This window comes from Pleurodeles waltl, chromosome 3_2, assembly GCF_031143425.1.
Source record: "Pleurodeles waltl isolate 20211129_DDA chromosome 3_2, aPleWal1.hap1.20221129, whole genome shotgun sequence".
Lineage (NCBI taxonomy): Eukaryota > Metazoa > Chordata > Amphibia > Caudata > Salamandridae > Pleurodeles > Pleurodeles waltl.
Window position 1 is genome coordinate 167,555,251 of NC_090441.1, and position 14,654 is coordinate 167,569,904.

Genomic DNA, 14,654 nt, shown 5'->3' on the forward strand with positions numbered 1-14,654 from the left:
AGAAACTGCTGTGGCCCCCAGCATAGTGTAGACAGATGTTATCTTCAGGTTCTTCCTATACAAAGTGTGCAAGCTTAAAATATGAGAATCATGTTACTTCCCTTTGAAACATTGCAGTGAACAAAAAGGTATAGCTGTTGTGAATGACCATGGTGGTTGCATATTGAAGCTCCAGGTTGTGTAGATGTTTTACAACCTAGAGAGTTGAAAAGACCTTTCTAACCTGTCTTGTGTCTTTCGCTCAACAATAATCTGAAAATCCACTGTGGGTGTCTTGAATTTTTAGGAGTGCCACCCCTCAATCAAGGCAATAGAGATTATATCCACAGACCATTCATCTAACCAATGGAGAACAGATGTGCCTTATGAGGGCTTTCTCTCACTAGATGTATGTGACATGTCTGGGGTTTAGTCCACTGCTACCTCTGTAGCCTTCCTCTTCATGCTCTGATAAGGACTTTATGGAAATTGCACACAGCCTAATCCTGGAGCCTTCCCTGGTAGACTGGGAAATCACATTGTGGTTTGTTGAGGCTTTTTCTTCTTCTATTTTGTGAAAGCCCAAGAAAACAGCTTAAGAAAACGTACTCCACATGATAACAGTGTCAGAAACTTGCCTTTTCTGCAATGTCACTTCAAATTGTTTACCTTTTGGAGGATCCTATATTTTTGCTGGCCATAGAACTCTGTGCACTTTAACAATGCTAACCAAAAGTAAAGTACAGTGGAACCGCCTTTAAGCATGGTCAAACTGGCATAATCTTAATCAGTATATTTCACTTGCCTTTACACCACCAGTATATGGTACAAAATGTACCCAGGGCCTGGAAGTCAAATGCCACTAGTGGACTGCAGCACCTATTGTGCCATCCACTGTGGTAGCAGTGCAAACATGGCTTTAGACCTACCACTGTAGCCTGGCTGTAATAGTGCAAAATAGGCACTGTGAACTGTCACTATAAACCCTTTTCGACAGGTAAAAACCTCCCTTTTAGACATTAATAAGCCACTCCTTTGTAAGCTTTGTAGCCCACAAGGTAGAGTAGGGTGGATGGTATTTAAAAGTAGGAGATGAGGAAAGTTAACATTACCAAGTCCCTAGAGTGACAAGGCTCTAAAAGCTATTTTTACTGTGACATACCTAGCTGTTCTATGTAGAAATCCAGAGTATAAATTAAAATACTAATGCTGTATCTCTGGAATGGGAGCAGCTAGAAAAAATAATTAAACCGTCATTTCTAATAGTTATTAAAACCCACCTCACTGGTGAAGTCAGATTTGTAATAAATATTAAGCAAAAGCAACTTATAGAAAGTTACCCTTTACCTGCCTGAAATAGGAGAAACATAATTAGCATGATACTCTGCCAGCTTTCAACCTGTGCTTGGCTTCAAATAGGTGTGAAATATCCACCACCAGCAAACAAAAGCCTGAATGGACCGGTTGTGGGCATCATTTTTGACACTACAGAGTCAAATCCTCCTTGACAATCCTGTTGAGCCACATGTCACACTTGAAAGCACTTTAAAGGGAGACAATAGATTGCCAAGACAAGTCTTGTGTATCCACTGTCTGGTTGTTGGAGGACCCTGCCTTTGTTATACCAGACATCTGTCTCTTGGTTCCTTGTGGGTACAGTGCCTGCCTCAAACTGGACATGTGTTAGATGTGGGAGGATGCTAGAGTTAATATAGTACACTGACAGACCACGTTTAGTATGGCCAGAGAATTTCTCCATCATGAAGATGCCCTGACACATGGCATTTTGGGTCTGTCTGGAGTAATGCAAATAAAAACTACTAATAAAAAGGGTAGGGTTGGCCCTGGAACATTTTATCCCATTAGGAAGGGAGTGGCCGGGAGTCATCGCAGCCACCTAGATAGTTCCAGGCAGAAATGTGTCACCTCCAAGCCTCCACTTCAGAACACTTTCTGGAACTGCAGAACATCGGAAAAGGACTGTAGCTGCTGCCTGTAACCCGAGAAGAGACCTGAATGATTGAACCTGCACCCTCTTTCACCCAGGACAAAGAAGTGGACTTTAAGGGTCAGTTTGCTCATGTAATATATATAGGGAGACAACAAATGGGAAGAGACCTTTTCCTTGTATTATCTGACCAGTGACAGCAAGATTCGGATTAGAACCTGCTGTTGGCCTCTGCAAGGCACTCTGTGAGTCTCTAAGTGCCTCCCCTGAGGTCTTGGGGCCCTAAAGTGTACATCTCTGTTGGTATATCTAACCTGCACTCCATTGCTGTTGGCCTCAAATTGCACGAATGTCACGGTTTAAAGGGACTCTTCACTTTTATTGACAATCTGTGCTTTTTGGCATTATTTTTTCTTAAAACATTAAAAAACAGAACTCCGGTTCCCCTTATTGGATTTTTTTCCATTTTGATATCATTTTGTTTGTTAAAGTTTAGAGTATTTTTTAATTTGGTTTGGGATTTTTTTAAATTGTTTTGGATTTTGATTTTACTACTGTTTTGGTACTGCAGAAATAGTTTACAGGTTGCCCCAAGTTAAGCCTGTCTGCTCTGTGCTACAGCTACCAGCTCAGGTTAATGTAGAAAGTTAGTCTTCCTTAGGAGGTTAACTGCAATGATTTCATCCAGGATGCCATTCCAAAGAGCTACATTCCTAGCTGGAGATAATTTGGAAGATGCTAAAAGTTTTTCCTGGTCTTTAGTCACCTTGCTGATGAGGCTTTCTATCTCTTGAGTGAATTTCATCTTTCTTTTTCTCCCTTCAATGCTTTGGGATTTCTGGCTGCCTGGTCTCTTTTCTGGTTCCTGTCTTCCAGATTATGCAATTTTTTGGGTGTTCAGATGATATCCTCACGCACAAATAGGTCTTCTTTTTCACCATCACCCAATTAGTAAATCAGGGCCTCACACAAGGTCATCAAAATGGAAATTTGCACTTAAAGTTTCTGCATACCTTTTCTAGCATGGAATTATGGTGCAAATATACAGGCTGCATGTTTCGCTGACAGAAAACTGTGTTTGTCAACTGGGTTCTATTATCATGAAGATTACCCTGCTATCAAGAGAAAAGGTATTCTCATGCAAAAAGATAAAGGAAAATGGGAGAATTCACAGATGTAAAAAATCAGGAATCTTGCAGGTGAAAAAGAATATTCTGCAGTTCCATAGTTGTGGATTTCTTCCTATGTTTTAACCCACTACAGAACATATTTGTCATCCATCTTCACATATTGTAACTCAAAACATTGCAATACTGAAGGCTGTGCTCCCATAAAACACTTCAAGGAAATATGAGTTGAATAATATTTGTGTGTTAAATAATCAGTAGATCAATAACCAGTTGTATCAAAAGTTTTCACTGAGAGTGGATCTTTAAATTGAATGTCCCCATTATCAGATGTGAACTTCAAGTCTCCCAGCTGAGAAAGCAGAGGGATGCAGGATGGAGAGACAAGATGACCAAGGTTTGGGATGGACTGTTTTCTTGAGGAGCAGGGTGAGTACTAAATCACATTAGGTGGGTCTCTGTGCGGAGTTGCACAATGGGTAAAAACAGTAGGTTGGAAAGCTACTCTGAGTGATTGCTACTGGTTAGACTATTTGCAAGCATTCATTCCATCAGCTCTTGGATGTTTGATTGCCTTAAGTATGCTTGGGAACTTGACTGGCAGAACTTGTCTAGCCTACTACTGCCAATTTATGTGAATTCCAAAATGTAGTAGAATTGCACCCATTCAATAAGAACGTCTGTGGGTGCAAAGTTACTACTTTTTTGATAAACTGCTCACTACTTTTGTTTAGGATCCTAATCCAAAAAATTAAGTGAAATGAAAATAAAGCCTCTTAATGAAATGAGAACAATGAGGGAACACCAACACAGATATAGCACAGACATAGCAGACCCAGCCCAGGACCTCCAGAGATAACTACCAAACCAGGAATGCATTTGAGGGATGGCACGCCCCAAACATCCCAGCTGAAGCTACCTCCCTGTCCATCCCACCTAGACCTGGTGTTTCTCCCTGGGAACCCATGACAATGATCGAGTAGTCCCTGCCATGAGATCACTCATTTTAAATGTATTTTCACTACACACTCTTTTTTTCTCTCTGCTAAAAGACGCCTTAATGGTAGAGTTGTTACTAGTGAGGACTAAAACATATAGAGCCCTGTGGACATGCATCGATTTGACAATTCTCACCAATCATTTTATCAAGTGACTGAGGCCGCAGGTACGAAGCCAGAGTCGCAAGTATAGGAGAGAGCACAGGCAAATTATTGAGGCACTGACAGAGCCGTGTTAGGGGTCTGGCTTGGCACTAGGAGTCTGTGCACGAACGAAACCATGAAAATGTTTGGCATGCATATCATATCATGCACGAAGCATGATGTAATAATATGATACAGTCTCTTCAAGATGCAAAAATGTGTATTTATTTAACATGCAGAAGCGCTTCCTCTAGTGCATCAGAATATATCATTGCATTGACAGACTTTTATTAAAAGTGATAGTTTTTAGAAACTGCCATGGCTCACCACCCATGGACATGCCATTAGTGAATTAAGAGGCAAAATATTAGTTATGTGAAGCGTAATTGTAGCTTAGATTATTTTTAAATGGAGCAACATGACAGTCCATTAAATCAAATATAAAAGATGCTTATGCAGTGCACATCCTGCACACAAGTATCACATGTAATAATAAAAAAGGAGGCTCTGTGAAATAAAACATTTATCTAGGATCACACAATTAGAGTAATCAGTGATGACAATATCTATTTTATGTTATCTAGTTTTAATTTTTGATATTAAGCCAGATGAGTATCTCTTACCTTTTACATCAAAGGTCACTGTTGTATCTTTCATTCTTTACTGTCAATGAGAAAAGCCAATGCAGAGATAGCAGACTTGACTCGAGACACACAGACCCAACTAAAAAACGAAGAATGCATTTATTTGGGATGTGCCACACCTCAAACACCCCCCTGAAGCTAGGCCCTTGCAATCAGGGTTACTCCAGGAGGTTCATAGGCCATGATTTGCTTTCATAGAATGTCCCAATGGCAGAAAATATAAGTGAGATTCACAGCTTTATGTTATGGCGATTTGCACTAAACACTTGTGAGGCTACCCAGACATTTGAGCAGGTGTGCAGGAATGTATCCCCATGTGGCTATTCGAAGAGTCAGCTTCTTTTGGAACTCCAAAAGTGAAGTGGACACTATAATGTGTTGAGGGAAGTTAATCCATGTTTTGGGTGTCATGGTGGAGAATGAGTGGCCTCCTGCTCTGCTTTTGTGAATGCAGGGGGTGTGTGCAAGTAAGTGTGAGGCAGAGCACAGGTGTCTGATAGGCTGATGGAAAGGTATGCAGCTTTTCAGGACTGCTGGTCCAGTGTTGAGTAAGGCTTTGTGCGTGAGAAGTTTGAATTAGCAGAGCTTGTGAATGGGGAGCTTGTGTACCTCCTTGAGGCGAGGTGTGATGTGGGTGCAGCATGAGAGGTTGACTATGAGTTTTGTGGCGGTGTTTTGGAGGGTCTTGAGTATGTATAGGCGTTGCTTGGAGATTCCTGCGTAGAGTGCGTTGCTGTAGTTGAGCCTCCTTATCAGTGCCTGTGGGATGGTCCTTCTGGTGTTATGTGGCAGCCATTGCAGAAACTGAACATGCTTAAGAAGTGGAAGCAGGGTGTGCTAATTTGTGTTACCCTTTTGAACTTGTTGTCTAGGATGATTTCAGTTTTTTGCGTGGGTGTTGGTTTTGGTCCTAGCTCTGAAGGCCATCAGGTGAAGTTCCATGGGAAGGCCTTATTTCCAGAAATAAGTACCTTTGCCTTTTCAGAGTTGAGGTTAAAACGGTTGGTCCTCCTCCACTCTGTGCTACTGAAGTCATTCAGTTAGTGAAGTTGGTTCTGGTTGTCTTGTGTGTTGGGGATCATCCGCATAGGAGACAACAGTGATGTTTTCAGATCGGTTGATGTTGGTGAGTGGTGTCATATTGACATTGAACAGGGCGTGGCTGAGGGATGCTCCCGATGGGACTCTGTAGTTCAGGTTCTTGGTTTTTGTGTTGTGTGTTGGGTTCTTCCCATGATGAAAGAGCAGATCCAGTTGAGTGCCGATCCTTCAATGCCAATCTTGTGGAGTCTTCTGATGAAAGTGGTGGGGGAGACAGTGTTGAAACCAGTAGAAAAGACAAGCAAGATGAGGTCTGCTGTTGTAGTCCAGCCTGTGGTGGGTCTCGAGGTGGATCGAGAGTTACTTGTTGATGACCTTCTCAATCATTTTGGCTGGGTAGAGAACCAGAGATGGGTTGAAAGTTGCTCATTTGGTGAGGGACTTGAAGAGGACATTGACTTCTGCATGTTTCCAGTAAGCGCTGTGAGACCCTCATGGGGGATTTAATGTGCTGTATGAATCCTGATAGATTGATTGATTGATCCGAGAATATGGGAGACACGAAGGAGGTGTGATGATGTGCATTAGGACAGTGCAGATTAGAGGTGCTCCCAGGTTATATATGTGGTGAGGGCATAGATCTGTTGGAGCCCCTGAGTTGACGATCCATATGATTGTCGCTGTGTCCTCTCTGGTGAAGGTTTTCTATTCTGTCAGGTGACCCTCTTGGTTGGTGATGGGTAGGCTGGTGATATGTTCGATGGGATCAGGTTGGTATGCAAAGCTGCTGTAGATGTTTGCATTTTTGCTGTGGAAGAAGTTGTTGCAGATTTCCTGGGAGAGGGTAATGTTGTTGCTGGAGTCTGGGGGCGGGGCAAAGTCCTTGACGATTGAGAAAATCTCCTTCGATGAGGTTGGCTAGTGCTTTTTTCTTGCTGTCGTTTAGTTGCTGGTGGTAGTGCCTGAGTGCAGTAGTGTAGGTGGTGCTGTTTGTGGATTTGTGGTTGGCTCTCCATTTCCCCTCTAGCTGTTTACAGTGACATTCGGTGCTTCAAAGTACCTTTGTGTACCAGCTAGCTTGCTTTGTGGACCTTCTTTGCTTCTTGAGTTTGATGGGTGCAAGGGATTTGGAACATATTCTAATTCAGTTGTTGAAGCTGGCAATGATTTTGTTGAGGTTACATGTGGGGTGGGGTTGGGTTGATCCTTGCTGAGGTTGCTGAGCCAATCTGTTTCTTTGATGTTTTCCCAGCAGCAGCTTGGTAGGCTAGTACTGGGGGGTGCGTTGAGTAGTAGCGTGTTGATTTCAAAGTTGATGATAGAGTGGTCAGTCCAAGTTAGCAGTGAGGCAGCATTGTATTTGATGCTTTCTCTGATGATGAAGATGGGATCCAAATGTGTCCCATAGTATGTGTTGGTTCTGAGATGAGCTCGGTCAGTCCAATGCTGCCCAGACTTTTGAGGAGTGCTGTGGATCAGGGGTCAGCTCTGTCTTCCAGGGGGAAGTTGAGGTCGCCGAGGAGTCGATGGTGAGTGGGGTGATGAAGTCTGTGATGAGGCTGGTGAAGGTGGTTCATGGCCTGGGTGGATGGTATTAGAGGGTCCCGTTCAAGGTGAAGTTTTCAGAGATTTGCGGCTTGGAGTGCAGAAGTTCCATGAATGGGATGGCGTTCTTCTTGAATGTTGAGCATTTGATAGATTCCTAGTAGATGATTGTGAGTCCTCCACCTGGCTTGTGAGAACGGTCCTGTCATTTGAAGTTGCAGGCTGCTGATATTGCTGCCACGATGTCGGATGCATCACTGCTCAGCAGGTCCCAGAGTTTCGTCATGTGTTTGCTGAGTGATTATGTGTTGCGTAGCAAGCATTCAAGTGAGTGATGTTGTGCCTGATTACTGTGAAATGTGGAGTTCGTCATGGGTGTTGATGACATTGCTAGTGCATGCATCGGTGGGTAGCTGCAGGGGAACTGAAAGTGGATGCAGGTGAAAGCTCCTACCATGGTGTGTGGTGCGGCAGCAGTGGGAGGAGAAGTGTCCCGGGTTGAGCGATCTAAGGAACCCTACAGAGTATCGCTGTGAGGTGATTGAACCAGGGTTGCTACCTCTAGGCATGGTCCAGGCACAGACAGGCACAGACGGGCTTGCCTTTGGCACACCCTAGACATGCCAGCGCTTTGTCTGCTGTGCGGCTGTGCGGCAGTGCAGAGTTCGTTATTAAGTAGGTCCTGGAAGGAGGGAAGAGCGTGGGGGCAATGGGTGGGGCTTCTGCTGCATGGGAAGAAGAGGCTGGAAGGCAAACACAGCAGGAGCACAGGTAAGGTGTGGCAGGGGAGGCAGAGGGTGTGAAAAGCACAGGAGGGGGTGGGGAGCACAAAAAGTGCACACACAGCACAAAAGAGCACAAAATAGCACATAGGAGTACAGAAAGCACAAAAGAGTACAAGGGGGGAGAACAGAGGGACAGAGTAAGCTGAAGAAGCAAGGTTGGAGCCTCGAGGAGAAGTAGCTGGATCCAAAAGTGCCTAGACTGGTCCGAGGACCAGAGGTAAATATAAGGGTGGGTAGAGGCACCTGCTTTATGAGCTGCCATCATGATCAGAATCTCATTCAAGAATGAAACAGGGGTGAGCAGCATTTCTTTATGGTTAACTACCATCACCATCAATAAGTTCTTGAAGAACCGAACACAGGTGTTCATCGTTGGATCCATGGGGGCTGGCTCCATGCCACATCTTCATGATATGCAAATGGAACAAATATCAGTGGCGGCCGGCAGCTTTAGGAGGGAGGGGGTGGGTGGGAAGCACACACACACTCATTCTTTCACGCACGCACGCACGCACATCCATTAATAACACTCATAACATTTAAACATGCATGCACGCACCAAACATTCATTTTAAAAGATCACACACACTCATTCTTTCACACACACATGCACGCAATCACATCCATTAACAACACTCATAACATTCAAACATGCACGCACGCACCAAACATTCATTTTAATACACACACACACACAGACACACACACTTACCTTCAGCTCGGAGGTCCCAGGAGGGTTGGGACTGCTGCCTTCCCTCACTGGCTGACCTCAGCCAGTGAGGGAAGGCAGCAGTCCCAGCCCCATCACAGTGGGATGGGATCATTGATACTGCTGACCCCACCCCGCTCTGTGACGAGGTGTCACTGATTGACACTCGCCCTGGGCACTTCAGGGCTTAAACATGAAGCGCCCAGGTCGAAGTCAATGGGTGATGCTTCCCTCGTCACCCAGGGGTGGGCCTCGAGGCCCCTTTGTTGTGCCCAAGAGGTCACGCTCATAGGAGCTGTGACCTCTTCAGCCCAGCAAAGTTCAGCTCAGGCAGCCAGGAGTCTGCGCAAATCGTGCATGTCTCGCTCCTGGCTGCCTGATCTGAACATGAAGAGTGTCTGTCAGGCTGACCTTTGTTCAGCCTGACCGGCACTCTTCATGAGGTGCAAAAGGTGGGGGGGCGTGGCCCCTCCGCCCTAAAGGATGGGCCGCGCCTGACAAATATACATAAGTTAATCTAAATGAGAATCATTTACACAGTCAGAAGTCATTCTAGAAATCTGGTGTGGATTTGGCCCTCGTGGATCAAAATGTAGATATCACTGACATAAGAGAAGCAACCAGTCCTTCTGTGAATGTTCCCCATATGGTATCTCTAGATAGGCATAATATGCTACATTCTTAATGTATGTGTGAGTGTCACTGTCAGTTCCAGAAAGGCTTTCAAAGTGTAAGATGTAGTAGAGTTTTTAAGAAAGTATGATAAGAAGACTGAAAAGTAATAGCCTGTTAATGTGCCTCAATATGAGATGACTTCATGCTAACCTGTCTGAGCCAGGTATGTTCATCAGTAAATACATGAATGACAAACTGAACCGGTGGGGGGTGTAGTGTAAGTTCAGGGTGGCCCGATCAATGCCAGATTTTCAGGATATCCACATGAAACGCACTTTCAAACAATTAATACCAGTGAAACATATTTAATTAGTCAGCGGTCGATGTGAAAATCTGCACTGGAACCAGTTAACACCATCCTTTTTGGATACCCCTGATCTAAATTGAACTACACTATACATGGTCTTACTAAGAAAGCATCTCACCAAATCAGCAGTCCTCCACTTCACGTGCGTCAATGTTGACTTGTATTTAAATATTTGTTATAAACCATCTCTTCGTTGTTACCTCCTATCCTCCAGGATTGAGTTTGCTGTTGCTACCATGATCTTCACTTTTTCCTATGCAGTTTTGTTTATAGTGAAACATCTGGAAAATTATAGCCCCTATTACAGACGTTTATAAGCATAGCAATGGCTTAGCGCCTTCCAAAAAACACAACACATCTCCAGAGCTCACTGGAACACACTGTACATCAGCAAGTGCAGCAAAGAATATCCTTGGAGTCCCCAGCAGCATGGCCAACCAGCTTGTCACTCGTGAGGTCAAGCCCAACAGCTGTGAGACCAGGACGCCAAGTCCCAGCAAGATATTTTACTAGTACTGCTGGCATCTCACGTCCTTCAGTGCTTTGTTCTTCTGTTTTGGCACATGGCCTCATGCCTTGGTCCAGGCGAGAGTTTGAAAGCCAGATTGTGATGATAGACTTATGTGGAGGATCCAGATTCAGAGCTGTCTTAGAGTGCACTTGTCAAAGTCTGGCGCGGCAGTTGGATACCTACGTTGATCAGTGCTTCATGTTTTGATTAATCTGTATGTAACTTGCAAGTCACAGGCTCAAACCCAGTCTGAGTCCAATCATTCGTCATCCTCTTGAGTACAATAAAATCAATGTTAAATTTGGAAAGGGATAACACCTATTAATTCTCAGGATTTAATATTGCAAACTGGTCAACCAATCATACGGCTTGCTTCGTGGGCCTTAACTATTGTTATTTTGCTGTTCATCTACTCATCTGAGCTGTCTATTCCCAGAGCCATTCTTTCTCCCACCACTCTCCTTGTGTTACAAGATGGAGCTGGTGCACAACACGAGACTCTGCGTAAGACGAATTCCTGAGGGAAGAGAGTGTGGTTGCAAAGAGAATATGGCGTGGAGACCCCAAACAAGGCACCCACTACTGTCCTTAGTAGGTGACAGTGAAGCAGGGTGAACAGATAGCCAAAGCAGCAAGGAGTACCGGACATTCCCTTGTACATTCTGGGGCAAACAGAAAACCAAGAATGTATAGCAAGGCAATTTAACCCAGATGGGGGTACTAGCAATAGACTTATTTTCTTTAATGACAATCATGGCTTGTTAATTGTTCAGGCTCCCATTAGCAAGGCTCAGTCACATCCTAATGATTAGTGGGTACTTTCAGCATTTCAAGTGGTGGGAAATATTACATAAATATTTAAGCACCATGTGCCAGTTCAGTTTGTAGTGAGCCATACATATATAGCTGATATTATTACAATTAAATTTGCCTAGGACATAGAGACTGAGCTCAAATTTGGCAGGTGGTCCACCAGCTTGCTGAGTGAGCGGAGGCTAATGCCTTCATTCTCAGAGGAAAATCACCTTCACCACTGTAACACTGAGGACCCCCGTTAGGGGGGGCTGAAAAAATGACGCAAACAAATATAAGAGATTTATTTGCATCATTTGTTTCTGCACTTTTACTGCCTGCTCAAAGCAGGCGTTAAAAGGGGGCACATCATTGTTTACAATGAGACCCTATGTGCTGTTCAGGGTTAGCGCCAACATTTTGGTGGTAGCCCTGAACAGTACATCAATAGAGTCCAAAATTTTGACTTTATTGCCCCCTACCCTGTGCCACGGTGTACTACAGTATATCTCAGATACGGCACACACATGATGGCAGTAGGAGAGCACTAAGGGGCGCAAGGAAAGTGGCACTGCACTGGGTGCAGCACCACTTTCCTTAAATCTGCCCCTCAGTTTGAAAATCCAAATACTTCTAATCGGGCCCTCCCTGGACCACATACCTCCCTGAAGAACAATACCTCCCTCCTTGCCTTCTTCCCATTCTACCTTAGTAATTGCATTTTATCTTATTCAACACACAATGGGCCTGATTACAACTTTGGAGGACGGTGTTAATCCGTCCCAAATGTGACGGATATACCACTTACCGTATTACGAGTTCCATAGGATATAATGGACTCGTAATACGGTAGGTGGTATATCCGTCACATTTGGGACGGATTAACACAGTCCTCCAAAGTTGTAATCAGGCCCAATGTGTACATTAGACATTGATTGACTGTCAGCTGCACCATTAGCATGTGAGAAAAGCAATCTGTTGTCTTATTCCTGAGCCCGGGAAGATACCGTACTTGGAAGTTAAATTTTTCTAACTCCTCATTCCACCTTTGCAATATTGGGTCAAACACTCACTGCCCTTACAAGAAAATATCTGGACTAAAAGTTTATGATCCAATCTTACACAAAAAGGCAAACCCGAAAGGTAAAATGTGAAGTGCTGAATAGCCCAGACCACAGCTATAGCCTCCTTCTCAAAGACAAAATAATGACCTTCTGCTTCTTTGAATGAGCACAAATCAGAAGACATTTTCTCTTCCCCACACAGCACCTGAGCAAATACTGCCCCCAAACTCTTCAGACAAGCATTGGTCATTCATATGATTTTCCTTCTCGCATCAATGCCCATGGTAGGCATTCGGTTGATGTCGCTCTTGATTCTTTCAAAAGCAGCATAACACTGTGCATACCAACAAAAAGGAGAACTCTTTCTCACAAAATCCTAATTGGCTCCACTACTGTCACAATCCCCTCAATGAATGTGGTATAATATTTAGCCAAGGCCACAAGGGACCTGACTTGTTCCTTATCCACAGGTCCAGGAGCCTTCCTTATGCTGCTTGCCAACTAATTTTTTTGAGACTGATATCCTCACAAGAGATCACATGCCCTAAATAAGTTACCAATGTAACATTCAAGCATCACTTCTTCTTTACTGTCAAGCCTGCACCTAACACCTCCCTCAGGTTTGATCATGCTCACACACATCCTTCCCATACACCAGGATATCATCTTTGAAAATTAAAACACAAGATAACCCCTTTAAAACAACCTTCATAATCCTCTGAAAGCAGGCATCAGCACAAGCCATTCCAAAAGGCATCCTTATAGACATGAATGCTCCAAGAAGTGCCACAAACAATGTAAAATGTCTCAAGTCTTCACGTAGCATCATCTGGTGGGAGGCTGATGGCATGTCCATCACATTAAAAATGTTAGCACCACTAAGCATTGTCAGTGTCTCCGCTATGTTGGGCAAGAGTTTAAGATAACCCAAATACATTAATTAAGATTGGGAAGATCTACACACGTACAAATATTTCTTCCATTACCTTTGTATGCTAACATAACAGGTGACAATCACTCTGAAGACTCGATCTGCTCAATCACTTCTGAGCTAAGTAATTTCTTCAATTCTGTTTTGAGTGGTTCCAGCATTAAATTAGGAACTCTGCATACTTAATGAACACATGGCTTAGCTCCATTCTGAAGGACTTTTTTATGTTCAACACTATAAAGCAAACCCAACTGGCCCTTAAACCCTTACAGAAATTCTCCATAGAAACTCTCTCAGTCACCTTTGTTGTTGTCAACTAACATTACTTGTTCCTGAACATTGGGATTGACTGTAATCCCCATGTCCATATGGTGTCGCCACCCCATCAAGCTGGCACCTCTCTTGGCAAGGTACACCTTTCCAATTGTCTCTCTATCTTTGAAGCAGATTCTCACAACAACCTATGTCAGGACATTAATTTCTTTACCATAATGAGTGATTTGATTGATATCTGGGGGAATTAAATCTATGTTTTCATTCACAAACACACATCCCCAATCTTTTCACCCACCACAGGGTAGGGAGGATCTGAGTCTCTTAGGACTATACATTTCTTTCCTCTAATTTCAATTTCACACTCAGGCATAATCAAAATCAAAACCTCAGCATCAACTACACTTCCATCCTTCAAAGTTGAATAAACTTCTTCACCACTTCTGTTACATTCTCCACAGTCTTGAAGTTTTCAGATCTGCAGACCCTGGCATAGTGCCCCATCAGCCCACACATATGACACAAAGAATTCCTTGCAAAACAGTTCGGACTATTGGAAGTCCCCAACATTCCCACATCTAAAACATTTTGGGGGCATATTTATACTCCGTTTGCGCCGAATTTGCGTCTTTTTTTTCGATGCAAATTCGACGCAAAACTAACTCCATATTTATACTTTGGCGTTAGACGCGTCTAGCGCCAAAGTTCATGGAGTTTGCGTCATTTTTTTGCGTGAACACCTTCCTTGCGTTAATGATATGCAAGGTAGGCGTTCCCGTCTTAAAAAATGACTGCGATGCATATGCGTAGTATTTATACTCCCGGGCAAAAATGACGCCCGGGAGTGGGCGGGTCTAAAAAACCCGCATTTGCGCCGGATTTTAGCGCCTGGGTCAGGGCAGGCGTTAAGGGACCTGTGGGCTCAGAATGAGCCCAGAGGTGCCCTCCCCTGTCCCCAGGGACACCCCCTGCCACCCTTGCCCACCCCAGGAGGACACCCAAGGATGGAGGGACCCACCCCAGGGACATTAAGGTAAGTCCAGGTAAGTATTATTGTTTTTTTTTGTGGCATAGGTGGGCCTGATTTGTGCCCTCCTACATGCCACTATGCCCAATGACCATGCCCAGGGGACAGAAGTCCCCTGGGCATGGCCATTGGGAAAGGGGGCATGACTCCTGTC

General features: G+C 44.1%; 1 long non-coding RNA gene across 1 annotated transcript in view; it reads left to right on the top strand.

The window, feature by feature from the left end:
- The first annotated feature begins 3,400 nt into the window (after positions 1–3,400).
- The window catches only part of LOC138286771 (uncharacterized), a 230,277-nt gene continuing 219,023 nt past the window's right edge, over positions 3,401–14,654 (top strand). The window contains exon 1 of the long non-coding RNA XR_011202059.1: positions 3,401–3,483. This is a non-coding gene — a long non-coding RNA (uncharacterized lncRNA). The remainder of the gene's footprint in view (positions 3,484–14,654) is intronic.